Genomic DNA, 26,525 nt, shown 5'->3' with positions numbered 1-26,525 from the left:
GGGTGCAGGAGGGGGAGGGTGTGGGGTCTGGGAGGGAGGTTTGGGGAAGGAGGGGGCTGTGACCTGTGGCAGGGGATTGGGGTGCAGGAGGGGGGTGTGGGGTCTGGGAGGGAGGTTTGGGAAAGGAGGGGGCTGTGACCTGTGGCAGGGGGTTGGGGTGCAGGAGGGGGGTGTGGGGTCTGGGAGGGAGGCTTGGGGAAGGAGGGGGCTGTGACCTGTGGCAGGGGATTGGGGTGCAGGAGGGGGGTGTGGGGTCTGGGAGGGAGGCTTGGGATCCGACACAGCCTGCTCGGCTAAGGGCAAGCCATCCTCATGCTCCAGGCTGCGCAGGGGTCAGGAAGGAATTCCCTTGGGCATCCTGGACAGCAATGCACATCTGGTGAGGCACATTATGGTGCAGCCCTGGGCCTGCCTCCAGAGTATCAGCCACTAGCCTGGGCAGAATATGTGACTCAACAGACAATTAATCTGACCCAGTGTGGCAAAACCCAGGCCCCGGTGTCCTTGGGGGCGTCACTCTGCTGTCCCAGAAAGGCTGTCTCTCACTTGGAAGAGATTCTACCAGACGCCCATCTGGGCTGGAGCATGTGGCTTGTGGCTCTGAGACATCTGTCTCATCAGTGTGATTTAATCCGGCTTGATAGATACGCCGGGTCTGGAAGTGACATGAACCGATTTTATCGCTGCCTGGAGGCGCGGGGTGAGAAATGCAGCCAGGGAGAGTTTATGACAAGGCACCAACACTCCCCCGTTCTGGGACTTGGACGTTCTCGGGCCAGGAGACGCCGTTACATCACCTTGTCTGCCATAGGCCAGAGAACGCCATCCCCTCCCCTGCACTGAGCCCAGTAGCTTGTGCTTGGCTAACACCTCTCCCAGAAGGGTGGAAACGTCACGAGATGGAGAATCTGTCCCTGCCCAGGGGAGTTTGTCCCAATAGTTAACCCCCCTCGGGCTAAAGATGGATGCCCTAATGCTGACTTGAATGGGTCTGGGTGGGCGAGTTTCGCTGATACTCTTTCGATGGAGCTGGGAGGAGGGGAGCAGATGAAACCAGGAACGGCCAGAAAGAGAGCGAGGAAGCAGCAGCCAGCCAGAAACGCACTTGTAGCCTTGTACTGTGACCCTGAGAGAGAAAGAGGAGAGCGCTTTGGGCAGAAAAAAAGGCTTCGAACTCTGAGCCAGGAAATCGCTATTGCTGGATTCCCACCGGGCTCTGGAAATGGCGACTTCCTGTGTGCTTTGTAAATAAGGGACAGCACCAAAGAAACGGGCGGTATCGCCATTCCCATGGAAGCAGCTCACCAGACCGCAAGACTGGCTCCCTGCACGTGTCAGGAGAGGCAATGCGAGGGGGTCAGGCCCCCCCCCCCCCCGGTAGGGCTTTGAAACCCCACAGCAAGGCACCATACCACCCTGCAAAACCTGACGACCCCAGGCAGGCGAGAGGTGGGATCCAGGCTACAGACGCTGGTTGTTGGGGAATAACTGGGAGCAAACGAGAGGGCAAGGCAGGGAGAAGGGAGGGCCGGCCGGAAGGGATTTGGGGGGCAGAAGGAGGGGAGCAGGACTTTCTGACAAAACCTGAGTTACGTCCACACTGCAATCGCGTTCTTCCGAAAGGAAATGGAAGGAGCAGAGGGGTTTTCCTCTTTCTCCGAGGAAGAAGCCTTTTTCCGAAAGAGCTCTTTCCCCAGAAGGCACGTGTGGATGGGGAAGAGGGATCCTTTCGAAAGACAAGGAAAGAGGAAAGAGCACAGGTGCCGTGGTGGCCACTCCGTCCACAGCAATCCCACCTGACCTGCGAGAGAGCCTCCATTCAGTGTGGACGCTCTCTTTCGCAAAAGCAGATTGCTTTTTCGATGCACGTTGACACTGCGGTCGCTCTCTCTCGGAAGATGGTTTTCCAGAAGGTCTCTTCCGAAAAAAGCTTCCTCGCAAGGAGCCTGCGGTTTAGACGTAGCCGATGTCTGTGTGCGCTGTGCAGTGTCGCCGACTGTGATGTAGTGGGGGTACCTGGCTGGTTTCTATGCTGCTGGCTCTGGGGTAACCCCCACTGGCTGCCGTGGGTACCACGACCCAGCAAAACAGGATGAGTCACTATGCAAACCAGTATGGCCAGACACCCCCCATGGAGAGGAACAAAGGAAGGTGGAATGCTGCCCTGGCTGGGGGGCAGGGCTGGAAGAGAGTTAGTGAGTTGCTGTCTGAGAGCATGGAGGAGACAGCCTAGGGAAAGGGGCTGGAGTTTAGGGGCCCAGTCTCCCCCATCTCAAGGGGGCCTGAGGCATCCTAGCCCAGCTCTGTGACCAGATTATATCTGTGCTGTGCTGTATCCTGGAGAGGCAATAAACTTCCTCTATTCCACCGGCTGGTGCAGTCTGTTTGTGCCATTTCGGGGTGCAGGAGACGGGGGACCCCCAACCCGCCGTCACACCGACTCTTGCTATTTTCTCGCCAGTGACACTGTCACAGGATAGCGGAGGGGTTAGGGGCCCAACGGGCGATGGCTGAGATGCGCCAGGCCCCTCCAGAAGTCCAGCTCTGCTAGGAGCCAGCAGAGCCTCTCCCCTCTGCTTTCACCAGTGGGGAGGGAGACAAACAGCAACTCAGGGGTGCCCCATTCCCTCCCCCACCCCATAAGCACCAGGAACAGAATAGTGCCTCTGCTCTTACCCTCCTCCCACCCCCATCTGCATCACTTGCCTGGGCAGGAGAAGAGGGAAGTGAAGAACTAGAGCTGCCCTTGACCCCACCTGGGAGACAGGGATGAAAAACCCCAAGAGGAGGAGAGTTGAGGTGGGGGGTGAGGGGGGAGAGAAACCCTGGGGGCTGCAGACAGGAAGAATAATTAAAATACAAATGCATTACTTTCAGCTATCTGGAGAAGGAATGACGAGCTCTTTTAAACATTAATAATTCATTGCAATTACTGGCTAACACAGATACTACATGTAATTATCAACATTGTACAGAGCAAGAGGAATTATTTAAAATTATTTTTTACAGTGTTGAATGTGGTAGAACTGATTTTAATCAACAATATTTAGGGCTCATATAATGGAATTAGCACATCGCCATAGGAAAAGCTCCAAAAGGTAGCTGATGTTAGAACAATATTCTTGCATGCAAAGATCATTGCTGCTCCCAAAAACCTTTATTGGAAAATCAATTGGGAAACTAGATACACAGAGCACGCTTTCCTGGTCTTGGATGGCAATGGTTCATTTTCCAGCTCCATTTATAGGTCCTGCACAGTCGATTTCTGACTAGGTGTGAATTAGTTAAAATATGATAGCAAAACCTGTCACACTATAGAGCTGGTCAATTAATTTTGCATTAGACCAGTGTGCAAGAGTCTAACACAACTCTCCTCTTCCTCCGTCTAGTGTGGATGCCTTCCCTCCTCCCCGTCTCTCCATTTGCCATGACGCGTGTGAGATGCCAGCCGTCCAAATATTGCAGTCCCTAAAAGCAGCAGTAGTGATACTGAAAGGCATCTCTCGCTCCTTAGAGCTAGCCTAGATAAACCAAAGAATTCACCATGTTGCATGGGCTACATTGCAATTCTGCTCACGTGTGGCTGTGTCCCCCACAGCCGGGGAGAGGCATATGGACACAAATGCCTGACTTTCAGCTTGCAATGCTCACACGCACGTTTCCAGAAGAGGGCAGGGGAGTTACAAAGTCCAGCGACAGACTACAAAACATGGCCTGGTGATGGTTTTTTAAGCATCTCACTGGTGATTCATGATGCCTCGAGGCTGGCATAGTGGCTTGGGGTGTGTGTTTGTGCTGAGTGGGTGTTGTGTGCGCCCCGTTGCTCTGTGTGTGTGTTGTGCATGCGCTCAGTCTTTGATATTATTTAATCCCTTTCCACGAGGTCACTCTGGCCTCCGTTTCTGCAGGCACACCCGGGGTATGGCTGCGGGCACTCCAGGGACGGTGGAGTGAGTGCAGAGGACTTCCTTGATGTCCTCCATGGCCCTGCTGGATGGAATCGGCTTGCTGTGTGCGTGGTGCTAATGCTCTGGCCCATCCCCAGATACATTCATGGGTCGAGGTCACCAGGTACCCTGCTTGTCCTCGTGATGGCTGCACTTACCCAGCTCCGCACTGCACTGAGTGGAAAGCACAGCACCATCCAGCCAATAGTTCTTCTCCACCTGTGTTCAACCAACCACAAGGACCATCTCCAGCGAGCCAGGCTGGGCTCGAGCATCATGGACTGGGTTCCTGATGAGGTAGATCTCCATGGCCAGCTCGCTTCTGGGAAGAGGCCCAGCACCGAGCCTAGCACCACAGCACCCCCAGAAGCTGGCCCGCTAGTCTGCATCTCTGGGGTTGGGAAGTCTGCAAGGACCGGGCTGCCCTGGGACGTTTCGGGCTCTCCTGGGTACGGAATCAGCCGGAGCCTTGAGCAGTGGGGCCAGCAGCTGGCTCCTGTGTTATCCAGGCTGGTGGCTTTCTGAGACTGAGCACGGCACAGACAGGAGACGTCGGGGAAGCGACGGTGACGAAGAAGGAGGGCATGAAGGTGGGACGGTCCGGAGAGGTGGCTCGTGTTTTGTGTGACCGTGAACACCTCCGCAGGTTGGCTCCATGTCAGTGAGCTGTAACAATGGACAAGGCGTTGCAGCGGGGGACTGAAATCCATATGTGGACGGGACCCCTGAAGAAGGGCCTTGATTTTCCAAAGTTCTGAGGTCCCACCGCTCCTGTTGCTGTTCGGGGTGATGCCAGCTGCACCGTGGAGCAGCAGGCCACATGTTGAGGTACTTACATGCGGACTGTAGGCAGGGAGCGCTGGCTGTAAGCTTTCTGTGCCCCTTTCCCCAGCGACCTCCCGGGGGTGCGACGCCGACTTCCTTCCCACATGGATTTCAGCCGGTGACGTGGAGAAGCAGGATGCGGGCACTGTACAAGTCTGCAGGAGCGCTGGGGAAGTGAACACCCTAGCAGTGCAGTAATTAGCAGCTTCACTTGAGTAATGGCCCCATTACTGGTCTATTACCGAAAATAATGGCGCACCACCACACTGGGGGGGAGCCTGTTACTGTCACATCAAAGGACACAAAGTAAGTTGGAATTATCTGATGGGAATGCGCCAACCGGCCTCACAGATAAAGTCTGCAGGAATGTAAGAGAAAAGCTCTCAGCCTCTGGAGCTTTTTCAAACAGCCTACAGGATTCTGTAGGCGGAATGGGGTGCATAAATCCACTGTCCATCCTCATCTAAACTACTCTGTGCAGTCCCCGTCACCTCACCTCAAAAGGGGCACTTCAAAACAGGAGGAGGTTTAGAGAAAGGCAGGGGCCTGGAAAAGCTTTTTCAAATAAGGGGATGAATCAGAGGGGCCATGATACAAGAATCTACAACAATGCAAGGTCTTGAGAAGGGGGTTGGGAGCGTCTGCTGCCTCATAACGCAAGAAAAAGACAACATTCAATGAAACTGGAAGGTGGGACATCAGGATGACGGATTACCCCACATCTGCTACTGCAGGGTTCTTGCACTTTCTTTGGAAGCATATGATAGCCTGGTCTACACAAGGTCTTTAATTCGAAATAACATCCCCCTCCCCCCCACTTAGGTTGAATTAATAAGTGGAGCATCCACACTACCAAGCCCGTTATTTTGAAATAATGGACCGCTTATTTTGAAATCTGCACTCCAGCTCTCCTCGGGAAATAACACTCATTTTGAAACACTTATTTCGAAATAGCGGTAGCGTGGACGCTCTGGTGCTGCTATTCTGAGATAACGACTCCCCAGAGTCATTTGAACTAATTACTCCCCAGTGCTTCTGTAGCAAAAATGTATATTTTAGTATTGGTTTTAAGCAGGGCTCGACAAATAATACAATCTACTCACCCGTGGCGATGTGCATGCGCAGATCGCCAGACAGCGCAGCGTTATGTCTGCTTCTATTTCTCTCTATGTGTCTCCCATGATTAGACAGTGTTACTGTAAGGCCTTGCTCCCTGTTAGCATTACAAATTAAGATGTACCCCTTGCCTGCATCATAAAGTCCTGTCTTCTAGTAACTATTGATCTTGTCTGAAACTGCACCATTGTGCAGTGTGAGTGGAGGGTGCATGTGAGTGAAACCATCACAGATACCCAGGTGATCAAGAAGTGGAAACTTTGAAGATAGCCAGGAAACATGCATTGTGTCTTGAGGCTAAATTGAATTTGCAGCATTGACGAACCCTGGAGACAGGCAGAGACCAGACTGGCAGCCTGACAATCACCATCACAGGATAACACCCCAAAACACAGATGAACACCTCCTAAGGATGGATGACGGCAGCATGACACTGCAATATCCATAGACCCCAGTGGGAACCAACATGGATAAGAAGGGAAACTCTTGCCATGGGACTCTGGGTTTGGTTCTGCAAGCCGAGCCTCAGAGGAGTCTCAGAGAAACCCGACTCCTCAGTCAGTCACCCTGGCCAGTAAGACTGACTTGACCACCATGGACTGGTAACTATGCGCCATCTGCAGGACCTGTGTGTGTGTGTCTGTCTGTCTGTCTGTCTGTATAGAGCAGATGCTAACTGCTTCTCTACTGTATTCTCAATAAACCGAGTGGCTACGTCTAGACTGGCATGATTTTCCGGAAATGCTTTTAACTGAAAAGTTTTCCGTTAAAAACCTTTTTGGAAAAGTGCGTCTAGATTGGCACGGACGCTTTTCCACAAAAGCACTTTTTGCGGAAAAGCGTCCATGGCCAATCTAGATGCGCTTTTGCGCAAAAAAGCCCCGATCGCCATTTTCACGATCGGGGCTTTTTTGCACAAAACAAATCTGAGCTGTCCACACTGGCCCTTTTGTGCAAAAGTTTTGCGCAAAAGGGACTTTTCCCGAACGGGAGCAGCATAGTATTTCCGCAAAAAGCACTGATTTCTTACAGCAGGAAGTCAGTGCTTTTGCAGAAATTCAAGCGGCCAGTGTAGACAGCTGGCAAGTTTTTCCGGAAAAGCGGCTGATTTTCCGGAAAAACTGGCCAGTCTAGACACAGCCAGTGTGTTGCCTTTTCCTCTGAAAAGGATCCTGTGTGCGTCTTATAAGCATAACACCTCCTGGGGCTCTGCGTGGAGGTAGTGCAGCCACGTTAACGGAGCCTGCTTCAGACGAATTTTGAGGCATCCCCGTAGTGCGGGCACATTATTTCGATTGTTATTTCGGGAGTTATTACCATATTTTCCGGCATATAAGGCAACTGGGCGTATAAGACGACCCCCTAATTTTCCAGTTAAAACATAGGTTTTGGCCTATACTCGCCGTATAAGACTACCCCCCCTTCCGAGGCAACACCATTTAATAACATCAGATTTGATTTAAATAATTTTAATTAAAATGGTTTTGACTTGCCGGTACTTAAAATCCTTCAAAATCCTCATCATGTTCATCCTCTGACATCATAAGTTCATCAATGACATCTTGTGGTACATTTGTAAGACGGTCATCATATGGATCTAATTCCGAATCAGATGGTGTGGCTTCAGCTTCGGCTTCCCCTTCATCTTGCCACAAGAAGTCGTCCTCCATACCATCCAAAGAATTGGATATGCCACACTTCTTGAAAGACTTGATTACTGTTTCTGCATCAATATCATTCCAGGCTTTTATGACAAAGTTACACAAAACATCCAATTGTGGCGCACGCATGTTTCTTCCTTTTGTGAATGACTTTTTGCCGCTAACCATCCACTCATTCCACTGTTCTCGAATGCGATCTTTAAATGACTTGTTTAGGCACACATCCAGTGGCTGTACCAATGATGTCAATCCTGCAGGAATAACTGCCGCATCTGTGTTTATTCTTGCCAGCCTTTTCTTTGTGCTGGTAGTTAAATGAGCCCTGAACATATCCCACACCAGTAGGCTACGTTCTTGACGAAGTCCACCTGGTCGCCTACTCCATACATTATCAAGCCATAGCTTTACCCCTTCTTCATCCATCCAGCCTTTTTCATTCACATGTACAAAAACTCCAACAGGGAACTTGATTTTCGGCATTGTTTTTCTTTTAAAAATAATCATTGGTCTTAGTTTGGCGCCATCAGCTGTACATGCTAGTACCACTGTAAAACTGGACTTCTCATGTCCTGTTGTTTTAATTAACACTGTTTTTGCACCTTTTGGATTAACAGTTTTATTTCCAACCATATCGAAATTCATAGGAGTTTCATCCATATTTCCGATCTGACTTAACGCATAGCCATGTTTCTTGCACTGTTGTAATACATATCGATGGAAAAGACTTACTTTGCCATTGAGATCTGCAGGTAATTTTTGTGCAATTTTGGTCTTTTGCCTCAGTACCAGATTATGCCTTTCCAAGAACCTAGTACACCAGGATACAGTGGCCTTAAATCCTTTGCTGTGATCTGGGTTAGATTTGGCCCACTGAAGTGCAAACATACGTATTTTGTTTCGTGTCACTACATAACCATTTTGACGATGCTCATGCACCATGTCTGCTACGTGCTTTTCAAGTTCTGACCAATGTGGGGTGCCTCTTCTTAATGCACACTTACTACTTGGCATACTCTTTAATGCATCTTCATTTGCTTTCCAGTCTCGGACCATCTTTTCTGTTACTCCATATTGACTTGCAGCAGCACAGTTATTATGTTCCTTGGCAAAGTTTACAACTTTCAGCTTGAAACTGGCTTCAAATTTCCTTCTTCTTGCTGGAGCCATGATGGGGTCTTTTCTACCAGCCATTTGTTGTACACCCACTTACAGAACGTCCCTAATCTTTTAGGCCGCTGGATATGCGGTAATACAGTACTGTAGCTTCGGCTACATACAGAACGTCCCTGTGCTGATACTGTATGTACCGCGCTGAGCCAATCCTGGCAAGCGGTGTATTCTATTAATGCATACAAAGCCTGCTCGGATTGGCAAAGGTTGTAATAGCCCGCCTCTCTGACTCAGCCAATCCGAGCAGGCTTTGTATGCATTAATAGATGACACCGCTTGCCGTGATTGGCTCAGCGCGGTACATACAGTATCAGCACAGGGACGTTCTGTATGTAGCCAAAGCTACAGTATGTTTATACCCGGCGTATAAGACGACCCCCGATTTTTGGGGGATGTTTTTTAGTATAAAAAGTCGTCTTATATGCCGGAAAATACGGTAAATCAAATTTAGCTACTTCGAAATAGCTTCCTAGTGTTGACAAGCCCATGCTGACTGTGGGAGGCAAGATAATGGGTTAGGATGGTCAGGATATCCAGGACCAAGGGGAATTCTCCAGCGACAGATGTGCTGCCTGGGGTGGAGGAGGGTGGCCAGCGAACCGGCCAGCATTAGCTGTATTTAGCCTGAGTTTCAGCCTCTTGGGGGTCATTAAGTGGGGGAGGGGAGTAGAGCTGCTCTCAGGTTTTCAGATGTAGGACTGAGGACCAGTGAATATTCACAGCCCTTCACCAGCCCAGGGCATAGGTGTGTCTTGTGCCCCAGTTACAGGAAATTCTGCTACCCTGGAGCGCTCAGCCTGCACCTGTGTGTGCAGGGAGACAGATTGCTGCTCTCTGCCGGAACGTCGAGAGAGCACTTCCGAAGATTGAAGAGCTTAATTAAAAGGAGGTTTAACAAAATGCGAGTGCCTTGGCATGCTCCCAAGGCACAGGATCCTCCCCAGCCTCTGACACGTCTCTGCCTCTGGTGGCCACGGGAGCACATCACCTTTGGGCCCGCTCAGATCCCAGGGCTCGGTCACTGTGGCGGGTCCCACAGGGAGCCCTGTGCTCTGGCCAGGCTTTGTGGGAGAGGTGCCCTTCCAGCTGTCGAGCGCCGCCTCGTCTCCGCACGCAGGAACGTCTCCAGATGCTGAGCAGTGGCAGTGCATGCAGTGTTGACCACAAGGTCAAAGGGATCTCATGCATCATCGTAGCGGCTCTCTCGGTTCACACCGGGGATGGGCAAATACCTGCCCTCGAGGCGGATCCGGGCCACTCAGGTTAGCGCCTGGTGGGCCCCCACCGCTCTATGTACCTGCGCAGCTGCAGGTGCGGCGATCGCAGCCTCCGTTGGCTGCAGATTGTCGTTCCCAACCAATGAGAGCTGCAGGAAGTGGTGTCCCAGTCTTCACCGCTCCCATTGGCCGGACCGATGCTCAGGGGCTTATCCTGGCAAAGCACCACCGCTGTGCTGGTTTAACCCTGCCCGGTCTGGAGTTTCATGCTGGCCCAGTGACATGATTGTGCCTGACCCACATGGACCACTCAGCCTAGTATTAGGCGACGGTTACGCACAGCCACCAGCACCAGTACCCCGGGGCTCCGGGCATGGCGAATTGGTAGCAATAGCACTGGCCTGAATTGGCTCCCGGGAGTTTCTGGCTAGCTCTTCTCACACTGAGAGTTATGGAATCTCTGCTGAGGGCGGAACGCTGCCTCTGTTTCATTCCATTTCGCGTAGCCTGCCTGCTCTTGCCACGTGAGGCGGCTGCTTCACCCGCTAGACGGGGAAAGGGACAGGCTCTCATTTCAGCCAGAACCTGGCTTTTCGCTACAAGTCCATAAAGCCCACTAGCCGCATGAGCCACAGAACTAACTCCGCCACCGTTGCAGACAGATCCTCCGCCGGTCGGGCCCACATCACGCGCACACGGTTACGGCTCTGTCCGAGTGCTCGTTCGGGCCTGTTTCCTGGATGGAAGAACTCCAGCGACTGCAGTAGCAGCAGGCTCTTGGGTCGGGTGTGAAGGCCTTTCTGACGACGCACTTTCCTCACAGGCTAGCAGCGTTTGCAGGCAAAACAAGCAGAACACATTCCGAGTTGCACAAGAACCCTCCCGTCAGTCTCCCTCCCTCCCTGCCCTTACATAACCGCCCCGGCTCTAATTAATACATTAATGGCTCAGAAAACCTCCAGGCAATCGGCGCTAGAACCCAAGCACGGCCTACCCAGCTGTGTGGGAGATGGAGCCACACCCAGTAACTCTGCCTCGAAGTGTGTCGTCCTGCTGAGGAAATCTGTCACTTCTCTGCTATTTACTCGCCTGCCATGGCATTTCGTACATGGATTTATTTTAATAGCAGTGCAGCAATAATGCTCCTTAATGAAACAAGTACTGTGTGCGCTTCACTCCCTGTGTGAAATGAACCCCATTTGCTTATTCCTTTGGTTCAATGCCAACGTGTAATTAACATAATTAGGAGCCAACGAGATGGGAATTGTGATGGGTGGATGGAATCTGATGATGGGGGAGGGGGCAAAGCCTCTTTCCCCAGATAGCCGCTCAGCTGACTTGCTCTCCATGTCATCAGGGAAATCTCCCGCCACTCGCACCAGCCAAGTGTCACCGCCTGGTGTTCTTCAGCCCTGAACCTCTGCTGCTGTGCAAACCATGTTACATCAAGAGCGGCGGTCGCGCTGCTGTGCGACTGATGCACTTTTGTCTCCAGTCCTGGCCTCCCGTTTGGGACCGGCTGTTACGCACCTTGGTGGATCCTTGCTAGTGCCCGAGGGGTCTTCCTCTGGCCTAGAAGGGTCAGTCACACCAGACAGCCGCCTCAGGCCAGTGGGGGCTCTCAGTCTCCCAACTTGGGGTAAGTCAGGAAAGATTCTTCCTAGGCCGTTCATGTAACTTATTTTACTAAGTGAGTCAATACTTTCCACCGGTGGCCTTTGTGGGAGAACACACACACCGTCAGCTGTTTTGTCCTCATCGGGGACTCCATCTCAGGGCCTCATCCCAGAGCAGCGTCGCCCATGTGGGCGGCAGGGCAGGCTGGAAAGAGGGGACATTCAATATTCATGAACATTCAGCTAGCGCGTCTGAGGCAAAGCGGGACAGGGACAACGGCCGAGCCGCACCGGGGAGAGATCGACCCGCCTCGGCCCGCGGGTCTGACTGAGGCTCGGAGCTGGCCCCGACGGAGAACACTGTCAGAACGGCTATGGAGCCACAATCGTACACGCCTGCCAACGCCGAAAGTGCCCAGGCCAGCCTGGCGACTGGGCAAGTACCTGCCCAAGAGGCTCTCCAAACACGGTCACGTCAGATGGCACGAACGTGGCCCCTCCCTGGCCCCATTCAGGGCCTGCTTCCAAGTCCAGGGGAGAACGGCCATGGACTCAAATGGGCTTTGGATCACTCCCCAGCCAGTTACTCCCCTGTCATGAACGTTAATGAAGATTTTAACCCCCAGCCAGGAAATGCCCATGCGCAGGGCTGACGGCCTGTTACAACACTCTGTGCTGTGTGATGGCAGCCACTCTCAAACATAGTATCACATCACATCACTGTGTTTCCCTGCAGTCTTACACACACACAGACACACAAGGCAGCTGGGAGGCAGTGGCTGGGCAGCAGGAAAGGCTGGATTCTCTGCACGGCAGCTGCCTTCCATGACAGTCGAAAAGCAGCACAATGGGAAGGCCGATAAGGCCTCAGTTAACCCTTCCACTCCTGTGTGGGGTGAACACCCCATCATGAGCCACTGAACCCCTCACGGTCTCCAGCGCATTCATTGTCACAAGACTGCGGGGCATATGTCATGGCAGTGCTGTCGTCCCCGGTGTCTCGAGGGGAAACTGAGGCACAGTGCGGCTCATTCCAAGAGACGGATGTTCCTAATTCCCACCGAAACCCCCTTTACTGGGAGTTGCAGCCAGAGCAGCCTGTCCTGTGGCGACGTAGGGTCTTGACCAAAGGTCTCCTTCCCCAGTGTCCCTGCTGCCACTGCTCAGTGCCACTAGCCGGAGGAATGGGGGCTGGCTGCCAGCGGGGCCGCTCTGGGTTTGGGGGCAATTACCGGCTCTTATTCTGATGGCTCAATTTGAGGTCAGCACACGCAGGCGGGGATTCCCTGTCCCCCGGGCACTCCAAGGACAAGGGCAGCAGCTGAAAGCTTTCAAGGACTCCGGATGCCCGGAGATAGCTGCGCTGGAGCTCAGCAAAGTGTCAGCCTGGTTAAATCTAACGCTACGGAGCCCATGGCTAAGCACCAGCCCCGGCTTGGCTCGCGTTGTCTCCCCCGAGCAAACGGCCTGTCACGGAGCCGAATTCATCCCCCAGCGCAGCTTTGTCATCGTGACGGGAGCCTGTGCTGCTGCCACATGGGAGTGGATGGAGGCTGCCCTGGGCGGCACGTTGGGAGCTAACGGGAGAGGAAATCCATGTGCCGCGGTGGCGGAGAGCAGAGGGGCCTTTCCTCCACGCAGCACCAACGTCACCTCCCCGCCCTCTGTCTGAGCAGCTCGGCCCGCCGGGGGAACCCCCAGAGACCCGTCAGCAAAGGAGGAACAGATTCTGGACCCCGGATTTTTTAAAGGCCTCCCATGCTGGAGCACTCCTGTTCTGGGAGCCCGGCGTGATGCTCTGAGAGCCATTCCCAGCCTGTCCAGGCAGAGGCCAAGCAAGTTAGTCCACAGAAGGAGCCGGGACACAAACAATACATCGGGGCAGACGCCCTGTCCTGTCCCAGCTGGAGCACAGGAAGCCCCGCAGGGCAGAGGGAGGCAGGAAATCAAATGCAGAGGGGTGAGGAGAGTTAAACGTGCAGGGAGGTTGTCTGGAGGCTTGTAGGAAACGGTGGGTGTGGGGGCAGGACCGGGGATTACATGAACCCATGGCAAGCTCCAGATTCGTTTGCATTAGTCCTGGGGCAGGATGGGTTTGTCCAGACCACATTGCCCATCACTGACCGCCCAGCTCATGAGGGATCAAGGAAGCCAGGGCAGCTTTGGGACCAGGAGTGGCTTTTCCAGAAGCCGCCCAGCCTACCAGGATCCCCTGGGGAAGGTCCATCCAGTCCGTACGAGAGCAGGAACATGGTGCATCACGCTTCATCTCCTCTGCACCAAGCGGGTAACACAGATGCAAAAAAAGATACACTCAGTAACCAAAGTGGGGGGGAAGTTGCTAATTACCCAGGAACAACAAACCACAAACGCATCACACAGTTAATTAGAAAACAAATTAATCGGAACATGACGGAAGACCCATTTCATGATCACAAGGCACTGCATCAGGCCGGAATGGGGGCGGTGTTACCAGGCTGTGCGTGCAGCCTCCTTACAAACGTGCGTCTCTTGCTGCCATCTGATTGATGCACCCATATAGATGTGACGCACACCTAAAGCGGCCTAAAATGGTCGCAGCTTTATGGGGAGTTTGTGGCTGGGGAGAAGTTGGCGCCCCGTTATTCCTGCTGAGCGGTGCTGTACTGTGCTAGGGACTCTGCGGATTTACGGGGGGCACATCTAGACGCTACTGGAACGCTTCTGCTGGGGGGCAGCTAGAGGTTCCTTTTATCGATACAATGCAGAACCAGCTCGAGCCTCCGCTCCATCTGGGAAAATTACCAGCCCCCCCGGAGGCCTCTGCAAGGCGACTGTTCCTCTGTCACAAGCACTGAGTCTCTGGATAGAAAAGAAAACTTTCAATACCGAGGGTGGAGAGCAATGCGCTTCCGTGGTCCCTATGTCAAACGGGACTCGCGATCTCACAGCCAAACATGACCACTGGGCAGAGCAGCCCCACCCTGCTGCACACGGCAGCAGAGCCGGCCGATCCTGAGCCCTTTCCCCCAGCCTGTCACTCCATGCTGGGGAGGGCCCATGCAGACCCTGCCCACACTGTCAGCCTCACAGACCACGCGTCTGCTCTCACTAGCCCTTCGCCCAGTCCTCCCAGACCATCGCCTGCCCCCTTCTCTTGGCTATTCCCACAGCGCCTGTCAGGCTGGGAGCCAAGAGCGCCGGTACACACAGGTTCTGCACAGATATCGCTGTTGCCATTACTGGTGTGATTTGTCACCAATAGGACTATACTAGTTCAAGCCCCATTGTGGCTGCAGTTTCACTGTGATACAGGTGTCTGATTGTGGTACAATTTATTCCCTTTCTCTATGGGAACAACTATAGAGGTACTGACCCATAGAACTGTGTCTATACTAGGGGGTTCTCCCTCTTGAACGGGCCCAGTTAAAGCAGGGGAATTTTTATGGGAGACGAGCCCTGAGCCAGGGACGAGGTTTTCAGAGCTCGGCACAAGAGGCCCTGGGGGCTTTGGGAAATCTGTCCGCCTGTGTCGGACTCTCTGGCAGGCGCTTTGTGTTGTCACGTGCATCTGTGCCCTTTCTCCACTCGCTGTGGCAGCTTTTCCCACCCACATTGTGGCTGTGCACCGAGGAGACAAGGCGCCAGGCAGGAAGGGTTAGGCCAAAGTGCTCAGAGCCGCTGCTCCAGCCCTGGGCATGCTTGGTATGCAGACTGCTCCACCAGGCACGGGCTGCGCTGCATGTCACTCGCCACAGGCGGGGCGCGGCTGCGTTACCTCACACGGGGACCCTGAAGCAACAGCTAAAGGGGCCAGTCGAGACCGGGAGGAGGCATCGGAAACCCCTGGAGAGCAAGGACTGAATCGCGCCGAGGAGTGAGCTGAGAGGAAGGCCAGAAGGTGTGACGTAGTGGGGGTACCTGGCTGGTTTCTATGCTGCTGGCTCTGGGGGAACCCCCACTGGCTGCTGTGGGTACCACGACCCAGCAAAACAGGATGAGTCACTATGCAAACCAGTGGCCAGACACCCCCCATGGAGAGGAACAAAGGAAGGTGGAATGCTGCCTTGGCTGGGGGGCAGGGCTGGAAGTGAGTGAGTTGGTTGCTGGCTGTCGGAGGGCATGGATGAGACAGCCTAGGGAGAGGAGCTGGAGTTTAGGGGCCCAGTCTCCCCCATCTCAAGGGGGCCTGAGGCATCCTAGCCCAGTTCCTGTGACCAGATTACATCTGTGCTGCGCTGTGCTGGAGGAGCAGTAAACCACCCTCAATTCCACTGGCTGGTGCAGTCTGTTTGCGCCATTTCGGGGTGCAGGAGACGGGGGACCCCAACGCGCCGTCACACTGGTGTCAGAAGTGGGATGCACTGCACCCCGTGGATGGAGCTTCCAGCGGCAAGCGACAAGGCGCAGTAGAAGCAAGAGCCCTGGAGCCAGGCATGCTGGAGACAGAGCGAAGCGGTTCCTGGGAATCGTGGGGCGCTGCAGCACTAGACTGGTGAGTCTGCACCGAGGGGCCCAGCGGGCAGATGGCCTACGCCCGACTCTTGAAGGCAGAGCTGGTGGGGCTGTGCAGAGAGAGGGGCTTGCCTGTGCGGAAAGCAGCCAAGGCCCAGCTGATTACCCAGCTGGAAGAGAATGACCAGCCACAGGGCCAGGATCTTGTCCCCAGGGGAAGCAGCCAGACCCCCCCTGAGAGTGTGTCAGGCTCAGAGAGGGGGAGGAGCGCTGGAACCCAACGGAGAGATGAGACAGCGTCTCCCGGGAGGCCTGCAAGCCGTAGCCCATCTAGGGCAGGGGCCAGCCCAGCGGAGCTGCGGCGGCTGGAGATCCAGCTGCGGATCAGGGAATTGGAAGTAGAGGACCGAGAGAAGGAGCGCCAAGATCGAGAGAGGCAGCGACAGCATGAGCTGGCCATGGCAGAGCGGAGAACCGGCGGGGCACCGGCTGCGCCAAGTGCGGATGGGCCCCAAGGTCCCAGGGCTGCCAGCCACTTGGAGAGGCTCGTGGTGGCCCAATTGAAGGACATGGGTGACATAGACGGGTTCCTCAGCTCCTTTGAGAGGGCCTGTGGACTGCAACGGGTTCCCCCAGCTGACTGGCTGCAGGAGCTCATCCCCGCACTGAGCCAGGAGGCGGCCGGAGTGCTCAGTCAGCTGGAGGACCTACAGCCAGGGGATTACAACCGAGTCAAGGAGGCCCTGCTGCACAAGTTCGGGCTGACCCCCGAGATATACAGGAAGAAGTTCCGGGGGGTACAGAAAGGGCCACGGGAGACCTATGTGGACCTGGCCTCCCGCCTGGCGCAATACTGCCGCAAGTGGGTGTCTGGAGTTGGAGCCCAGACCGCAGAGGAGCTGCTCAAGCTGGTCATGATGGAGCAGTTCTATGAAGCGTGCCCACCCAAACTGAGGCTGTGGCTCAAGGACCGGAGACCAGAGAACCCCCAGGAGGCCGGGAGACTGGCGGATGAGTTCACGGAGAGCCGGTCCGGGTGTGAACGGGAGTCCCGGAGAGAAAGGGAACCGCGCAGAGACCGGATCTCGGCTGAGCGACGGAGGGAGTCAACTACGGGGCGAGACCAAGGAACAGGTCGTCTGCGCCCCAGAGAACCAGCCAGGGCCTGGACAGAGACAGCCCAAAGCCTAACTTGCCATCGCTGTGGGCAAAAAGGCCACAAGAGGGCTCAGTGCACCAGGTCCCAGGACCGGGGACTGTCCAGGGTTAACTGGCTGGGGCGGGAGGAAGGGCAGGCTGCCCCAGAGGCAGGGGCTGGCAGGCAAACCTCAGCTCAGAGAGAGGGGAAGGATGCTCAGTGCACCTCCCCTGGGAGGTCTGATTCTCAGGAGGCGGATTCCTCCGTGTACCGGGTGGGGGCAGGACGGCCCCTGCGGAGCGAGTGCCTCATACCCCTGGAGGTGGATGGTAGGAAGGTGACGGGCTTCTGGGACACGGGGGCGGAGGTGACTCTGGCCCGATCTGACATAGTGGCCCAGGAGCGGATACTACCCCACGCGCAGCTGACCCTGAAGGGCATAGACGGGTCCCCGTTTAAGGTGCCTGTAGCCAGGGTGCATCTGAAATGGGGGGCGAAGGAAGGCCTCAAGGAAGTGGGGGTGCACCCGCACTTGCCCACCGAGGTGCTGATGGGGAACGACCTAGAGGAGTGGCCCCATGAATCCCAGCGGGCTCTAGTCACTACCCGGAGCCAGAGCCAGCGGGGGGCTGACAACGTGGGTCCAGGGAAGGACTCCTGGCAGCGTCCTCAGGGTCCCATCCCAGTGGACACGGGGTCCAGCCAGGCTGGGACTCCGGACCTAGGCAGAGGTGGGGGACAGGTCCCGATCCCTGCCTCAGCAGCTGAATTCCAGGCTGAGGTGCAGGCAGACCCCTCCTTGCAGAGGCTGAGGGACCAGGCTGGCCTCCGTGCAGCTCAGCCCCGGGGGAGAGGTGGCCAGGAGAGATTCCTGCGGGAGCGTGGGCTCCTGTTCCGTGAGTGGCTCCTCCCCAGGAAGGCGAGGGCATGGAGGGTAGAGCGGCAGCTGGTCGTCCCCCGAAAGTATCGCCTCAAGCTGCTGTATTTGGCCCACGATGTCCCCGTTGGGGGCCACCGGGGGATCCGGAGCACCCGGCTGAAGCTGCTCCAGCACTTCTATTGGCCGGGAATCTTTACAGCCGTGCAGCGGTACTGCCGGTCCTGTGACTCCTGCCAGAGGGGCGGGAAGGCCCAAGACAGGAGGAACGCGGCTTGGGGGTCTCTACCCCAGATAGAGGACCCTCTGGGCTTGCTGAGAGAGTTATGGGAGGGGAAGTCCTCCCTGGATGGAGCATCGGGGGTGGAAGCCGCCCTGGCTGTCCAGAGAAGGCTCGCTGGGCTCATGGCCCTGGCCCGAGAGACCCCGGCCAGAGATCAAGGCCAGCGGAAGGGTGGGTGTGACCCCCGAGGACAGGCCTGGGCCAGTCACCCTGGAGCGGGGCGGCGAGTGGACAGAGGGAAGCCAATTCATGTGGGGCCTCGCCACGGCCGGCCCGAGTCAAGGGGAGCACCCATGTCCTCAGGGCGGGTTCCCACGCAGAGGACCCGAACTTCCCTAGGTCACGAGCGGAGTGACCCTGCTCAGTTCGCTCTCGGAGGGGGGAGAACTGTGACGTAGTGGGGGTACCTGGCTGGTTTCTATGCTGCTGGCTCTGGGGGAACCCCCACTGGCTGCTGTGGGTACCACGACCCAGCAAAACAGGATGAGTCACTATGCAAACCAGTGGCCAGACACCCCCCATGGAGAGGAACAAAGGAAGGTGGAATGCTGCCTTGGCTGGGGGGCAGGGCTGGAAGTGAGTGAGTTGGTTGCTGGCTGTCGGAGGGCATGGATGAGACAGCCTAGGGAGAGGAGCTGGAGTTTAGGGGCCCAGTCTCCCCCATCTCAAGGGGGCCTGAGGCATCCTAGCCCAGTTCCTGTGACCAGATTACATCTGTGCTGCGCTGTGCTGGAGGAGCAGTAAACCACCCTCAATTCCACTGGCTGGTGCAGTCTGTTTGCGCCATTTCGGGGTGCAGGAGACGGGGGACCCCAACGCGCCGTCACAGAAGGTAAACGTGGTGCTGGTCCCGTTTCCATTTCAGCAGTGGGCTCTGTCGAGGGGCGCCTGCCCTATCTGCCGGTGAGGGTAGCAACGGGCCCTCTGAGGCCCCTCAAAATCCCTCTTCGGGTGAGCTAACAGCCACAGAGCCAACACTGTTGGCTTTGCCAGAGACGTACCCCAAGGAAGCAGAACTCCGTGTGGTGCGACGCTTTTAGACTCCGGCACGGCGCGGGCCCAGAGCAGTCAGCTCCTACAGCAGCATTTAGCAGCTGGTGCTCAGACTATCCATGGGGGGACACTTGCTGATATATTATATAGTGAGGAAAATGGTCTTTTGACAAAAAAAATTACAAATAAATGAATTTCAGTCAAAAAAATTTTGCCAGATGAAAATTTTCAGTAGAAATTGTTTGGTTCGATTTTTTTCTTTCAGCTTGCGGTTTTTGCGTTTGAGTTATTTTCCTTTTTTAAAAAAACTTTTTTCCATTGGAAAAGAGAAGGGAAAAAACTCTCTTTGGGCGGGGAGTAAATGAAGGGAAGATGCAGGAAAACGCCCATCGCTTTTATAACGTTTCTCATTCTGTTTCCATTTGGATTTTTTCCATTGGAAATGCCTCCGGAGCCATTTTTACAGCACTGAAAAAGGTTCTTTCCTTTGACGTCTCTCAAGAAGCCCTGCTCACAGGCCTGGGTCCTCAGTGTTGTTCTAGAGCACAAACCCAAGGGCGGGGTCCATGTTCTGTGAATGGGCCCAGCACTGCTGTGAAGAGACAGTTTCAGCCGCACAGGGTTATCCAATCTGGCCTTCCTGAGGTGACTGGCGTGCATCTCTAGGCAGTCACTCAAATGCGACAACAGGCAACAGTCCCTGAATATTTCTCCTCATCTTGTTCTGCCAAAGTCCACTGGGAGCTGGAGAAACCTTCATCACGCCAGAGGACTGTGTCGGTCCCTTCCTCCCATGGCTGGGCTGAGGTTAATTAGATAATTACTCACACGTTGCTGGCCTGTCAGGCACGAACGGCACAGTCGTTACCAATGGTGAAAGCTGTAGCGCCCTGCTGGTTCCATTTCCAACGTGGTGCTTACGACATCGCACAGGAAGACAGCATGGTGATGGGAATGACCACGTGCTCTTCTGCAGCCCAGAGACATGAGATCGAATTACCGCCATGTTGGCTCGGCATGTTAATTAACTGCTGAGGGCAGCATTTCTCAAACTGTGAGTCTCGACCCCCGGGGGGGTCGTGAGCAACTTAGAGGGAGATTGCAAACAACTTGGGGGGGTCGCGGTATCACAAGTCTGAGAACCCCTGGCTTAGGGCTTCTTTTTCCTTCCTGAGAACACCGTGTCCAGTTAACTCAATGACGACCCTATTCAATGGCCTTCCAATGCCATTTGGGGCCCTGCTTATTACGGTATGTCAACAGGAATAGCAGGTCACTGAAGGGTTCCGTGCAACCTACGTGTAACCTCACACTTGCTGGGTGTGGTTCACTGTCCCATTGAGGGGCACTGGGACCACGCACAGCCTTAGCTGAGCACCAGCTGGCTTTTAGCTCATGCCGTAGTGGCTCGTGGGTCCCAGGTTCGGTTCTGCCTGTCGGCACTACACATGCATTCTTGTGGTGAGCGTACAAAGAGACCTCTTGCCCAGACAGTGCATCCCCAGCTTGGGAACAGCTGCGCGTGCAGGACTTCCCCCATGTGTCTGCGTAAAACGGTGCCACTCGCTTGTAGGCCAATAGCCACATGAACAACCAGCCATCTTCCCGCACAAATACAACATCTGCTTCAAGCCATCAGCCCTTGAAGGGATGCCCTGTTACTGCTGACACGCAGCGCTCGCGCGACTCAGCCACACAGCCCCTTCTCAGCCCACCCCGGATAATATGCCCAGCAGATCAGGGCAGAATGGACTGTCTCTCAGCATTACCTTAAGGAGGCAGGAGGTGAAAATGACATTGGGAAGTGGGGACTTTTGTTAAGGTTGCCCGTGCAGAAAAATTGCAGGGGAATTCTCAGCAGCAGAGTCATTGTTGGTTCCTTCTGCTGAAGCCAACACATCCCAGTGCCATGCCCAAGATGGAATCTGACCAGGGCAGTGTGCCGATGCTTTTCTTCTCTTTCCAGCCCCCTCTGATGACTCCAGCTGCTGTCCAGTCACCCATCACCAGCCATGATTAATGCCTGCCTGCTACCTTTGGAACATCTGGCAACAATAAGAAGAATTAGAAGGGCTAAAAATACTCACATTATGTAACAAATCTATTCCAAACATGGCTTTGTTCCCAGCCGCCACAGTTCAAGAGGATCAAAAGCCAAACCCGCCCAGTGAAATCCAGCTAACGCGCTGCAGCCTAGTTCTGTGCAGTGGAGGAGTTTAATTCTGGGAGGGCACTGATCGCCTTGAATGGAAGCCGGTACTCAGACCCTGCCCCAAACACCGACCGCGCGAACACAGAGCTGCTCTCTGCTTGTCCCAGGGAAAGCGGCTAACTTCAGAGAACACCGACAATTACCCTCGTTTTTACCACTGTCCGTCCCGCAGAGCCAACCCGGCTCTGGAAAAGGGAACGAGAGTCTTTTCTTGCTCACTGCAGCGGGGTAGCGGGAATGGTCCTCCTCCCACCTGGGCCCATGGGAGCTCACGCTGCCTTCCTACGTCTCTGCGTGGCGCCCGCGTGGGAACTAGCAAGGCAACACACCCTCTGGGTCTCCAAGAAGCAAACCCAGTTAGGACCCAAGCCCTTACTGGGACAACAGGCTCTGGTGGGGTTTGGGTGCCCACATACAGTCTAGGGGGCTCTGGAAGGGGCAGAGCAGAGCTCAGTGTCCTGGCTCGGTAGGCTGGTGAGGCCTTCTGGCCTCAAGTGAGGACAGGGGGGACCTGGGCCACCCAACCTCCACCCTGTCCCAGCCCAGGACCTGGCATGGCAGAACAGTGCCCCCGAGTCGGCAGGGAGACCCACGACAGCACACGGGCTGGGTCTCCAGTAGCACTACGGAAAGACTGGGGTCGGCCCTGCCTGGGTTCCTTCCTCCCTCCCCCGTGGGTGTGCCTGGTTCCTAGGGGTCCAGGCCAGTCTCCCAGCTCAGGAGCAGGCAGGAAGCCTCCGGCTTCTTTGGTGGCTTCAGCCCAACTAAACCCCCGGCCCCGCCTTTTATACTTCCTGCCCCACCCGCTGACTTCCGGCGGGAGGGATGAGCACGGCCTGGCTCCACCCACGAGGGCTGAGGGAGTCATCCCTCCCCCTCTGGGTCTGTGGGAGGCTCCTCTGCCTCACCCCACACAAGCTATCACAAGAATGCTAACCCATGTCAGACTGCAGCGTGTGCAGGGTTGGTGACTCCAGGGCCCGTCCAACCCCACTGGCTACGGTCCAGTGGCCTGGGCACTTGGATCTATCTAGCCAGATTCTACCCCCCGTTTCACATACGCCGTCTCTGGGAACTACGGGGGCACAAGATGTTGCCACTGAAGACAAGATGTTTGTGCAGCTAAACCTCATTCAGCCAATAAAGCCACAGGGTGGCCCGCAGTCGATACAACAGGCACAGGAGTCAACTCCATGGGTGCTTTGGGGCTACAGCACCCACAGGGAAAACGTGGGGGTGCTGAGCACCCACCAGCAGCCCCCAATCAGCTGTTCCCCCTCCCGCACTGCCTCCCACCCACCAGTTAGCTCTGTCTCCCAAATCCCGGCACCTCCTACCCACCACGGATCACCTGTTGTGTGGCATGCAGGAGACGTGGGGTGTAATGGGGTGGGAAGCAGCAGGGAGAGACTTTGGGGATGGGGTGGAATAGGGGCAGGGCCTGAAGCAGAATGGGGGTCCGGCACATTAGAAAGTTGGCACATCTGACAACTGAAGGGCTTTCCAGAATGCCTGGGTCTGCCCAAGCTTTGGGAAGGAGGAAAGACTGACCCAAACATCCCACAGACTAGAAAAGACCAGAGTCTGGGAAGAGATCGGATTAGCTAAGCCACACCCCACTAACGCAAGCTGGACAGATTCACGTGTCCCAGGGGCTCATGGGACAGAAGTTGCTCTAGTGGGAGCATTCCACGGGTGCTCGCTGGAGGAGTCCCGTCCTTGTGGTTTGGAAGTCACTGAGTCCTCGCGCTTTCCTCCCAACGGCTCCGAACATTGGAATGTTTCACGCCACGGCAGGGCTCTGCCTGCTCTCCCTGCCCAGACAAGCACCAGGCAGACAAAGCCGTGACGCTCCTGAACAGCAGTAGCAGCTGCTGTACTTGGCGCAGAGACTCCCTGGACATTCACGGACTGGCTCAGGAGGCCAAAGCAGGAGTAATGAGGTTTAATGACATAGCTGGCCCCGGGGAATGACAATGGCTAATTAAATACACACTATTGTGGAGAGTCGTCGTGTGCATTTCAGGGTGGGAAAGGGGCCAGCCACGACGAACACTCCACAGAGCTGTCCCTTCTGACACACACGTCTCTCCTGCCGGACTTTGCCAAAGCTCCGAATGCGAGGAAGAGATTCCTTGGGAAGCAAAACACTGATGCTTGAAAGATGGAAAATGCTGAATTGTCTGCATATTGTACCGGCTCCTTAGCCCGTCACCGCCCCCTCTGTGATCTAGTAAGGAACGCCCCTGAAAAAGAGGGCCGTGGCTGGACGGGCCACCTCCCGGGAAAAGCCAGATGTTGTAGGGAATTGCAGTTGAGCCGAGGTTCCTCTTCCCAGCCCTGATCCAGCATTTCAAGGTCTCGTAGACTCTGAGGCCAGACAGGTCCATTGTGATCATCTAGTCTGCACGTCACAGGCCACAGAGCCTCACCCGCCCCCTCCTGTAACAGCCTCCTCCCCTGTGGCTCAGTTACGGACATCTTTCCCTTTACTTCTGTCTTGTCTGAACAACACGTCCCTTTCCGCACTGTGCGCCAGCCAGGACAATGGTTCCACCACATTTCTGATACCCCCGGAATACCTCAGTTCACTTCCTGCACCAGGAATTCGAGTGCCTCCATTTTCTTACCCAGGCACTGTCTTAGAGGGTATGTCTGTCTCGGGTATTTCAGCCCTAGTCATTACTCTCTACCGTCCTAACCTTACCCTGTGGCTGTCCTTGTACATTTTCCTTGTACAGTCTCCATTTTCTGCCCTAGAGTGCTGAGCAGTGGGGCTGTGCATCTTAAACCACTGCTCCTGTCCACTGCCCACTCAGCTGCATTTCGCGGGGAAGTCCCTGTCTGCAGTTTGCATACCAGTTTGTCAAGCCCCTGGACACATCACTTAGCCCTGGTCTCCACTATTTTGAAATAACCCCCCCGGTTCAAAATAGAAAGCAGAATGTCCACACCACCACGCCTGTTATTTCAAAATGGCAGGCCCGTTATTTCGAAATCTGCACTCCTGCTTTCCTCGGGGAATAATCGTCATTTACAAACAGCGGTTGCGTGGTCGCTCCGTCGCTGCTCTTTCGAACTAGCTCCACCCCGAGTAATCTGAAATCATTACTCCCCAGTGCTTCCTGGGGCTCAGTCTTGATAACGGAGCCTGCCTTGGACTCATTTCGCTCCCTGCGGTGGGGACGCGCTATTTCTATGCTGTTACTTCGGGAGTTACTATTTCTAATGTAGTTATTTCAAAGTAATTTCCTAGTGTAGGCATACCCCAAAGAGGTTAGTCTTCCTCTGGTGCCTCAGCGTGCGTTCATCCATCCTGCAGATGATCTTTGGGACTGTGGATCACTGCAGCTATGATTACATGCTTTGTACTCTATGCAGAGGTGTAGCTGGGACTTTGAGGAAGAGAAGAATATTACAAAACAGAAAAGCAAAAGAAGGTCCCAGCTCAAAGAGGTTGATTGCAGGTCTTTTACATTCCTTTTTTGATGTAAAGAATCACAAGGACTCCATTAACTAGACACCCAGGTTGTGCTACTCATCAAGGAAGGCTTATCCCTGGGGCGTTCCGGCAGTCGGATCTAAACGATCTCTCTGAACAGCAGCGCTGAATTCCATGACCCATTTTACGAGAGATATTTATCCTGTAATCAAGCTGCCAGAGTCACTTTCTTTTCCATTTTAAGGAACTATATTTCCCTTGTAATTGTATTTAATTCTATCCTGGCGCTTTCCTTGTGTCACCACTGGGCACATGTGCAGTTAGGGTCTTGTCAGTATCATGAAAACGTGCTGCTCTGACAAGGTCATAAGTGCAGTGCCACACACGTGTACGGAATTGACAAGCAGTTACTGGAGGCATCCCACTGGGTCCTGGAGTTGCAAGTTAATCACAAGCCACCAAAGTTTGATATTGATTTCCTTGGCATTCCCCAGCGTGAGTGAGGAGTGCTTCCATTTTTCTGGGCTGATTACAACCTTGTCAAAGCCATTTGGCTAATGGGAAAGCAGCAAGTACCGAGTGACTTCCCAGCAGCAGGAGAAATGTTCCTGTTGATGACAGGGAGACGGAAGATGGACCCTTCAGCAGGACTCATCCAGCCCAAAGGGTGTTTGGTCTCTATCCACGGCAGGTCTGCGAAGCCCTCTAGTGGCTGACACAATGTTCAGCCAGTCTCTGAAGTGGCTTGTGCCACGAAAGCTCAGGGTCCCATCCACATGCTTTCTTGGTCTCTAAGGTGCTGCGAGATGGTTGGTTGGTTTTTAACTTGTTCCACTTACAGACTCACTCGGCTCCCCCTCTGAAACAGATGATATGGAGGCAGCTTCCTACAAGAGTGCAGTTCGAAGGGCAAAGGGAAATCTTCTCTGGAACGGGGCTGGCGCTTTGCCCGCTCCCCATTAAGGGAAGGGAAATTCAAACAGGGAAATTCATTTCTACGGGCCAGGCTTTCCACCAGGGCAGGATGGTAGAGTCCGAGGCTGGGGAGCTCGCAGCCTTTCGATAGCTGGTTCATTTGTGCAGCTTCGGCAGGTGTGTCCCCGCCTGTGTGCCTGCTGGCTACAGTGCAGACCCGGGAACAGTCTGCGCAGCCCAGTGGGAGAGGGAGCCCAGGCTGGTGAGCCAAAGGGCTCAGCCACTCACAGTGGCACCCTGGGGGGAAACCCGTCACACTGTGACTAGTGCTGGCCCTGGCACACAGGGTCCTCGCTGAAGATGTGTGAGCAAACATTCCCCCTAGAGATATGCCTGGATCCTTCCCAAGCCCATGGAGCTACCGCTCAGCGAGGAGATGAGGAAGAACACGGTAGGCAAAGCCGAGAAGGCTGTTATAGTCACACTGGATGCACACAGCATCATGACTAGGGGCAGGACGGGGCGGGGCTTGGGTGCAGATGGAGGGTTGTCCCATGCTCCCCACCACAAGGGACGGCTCTGCCCAGGAAGCACAGAAAGTCCCAACGTCTTTAGAAGGAAAAGAAGGAAACTAGAACAATCCTGGCCAGGCCTCCCTGCCTCCGCCGAGCACCTGGAG

This window comes from Pelodiscus sinensis, chromosome 13 (genome assembly GCF_052426305.1).
Source record: "Pelodiscus sinensis isolate ZL-2025 chromosome 13, ASM5242630v1, whole genome shotgun sequence".
Classification (NCBI taxonomy): Eukaryota; Metazoa; Chordata; order Testudines; family Trionychidae; genus Pelodiscus; species Pelodiscus sinensis.
The sequence above is the reverse complement of the archived record's forward strand: the minus strand, read 5'-3'. Positions refer to the sequence as shown.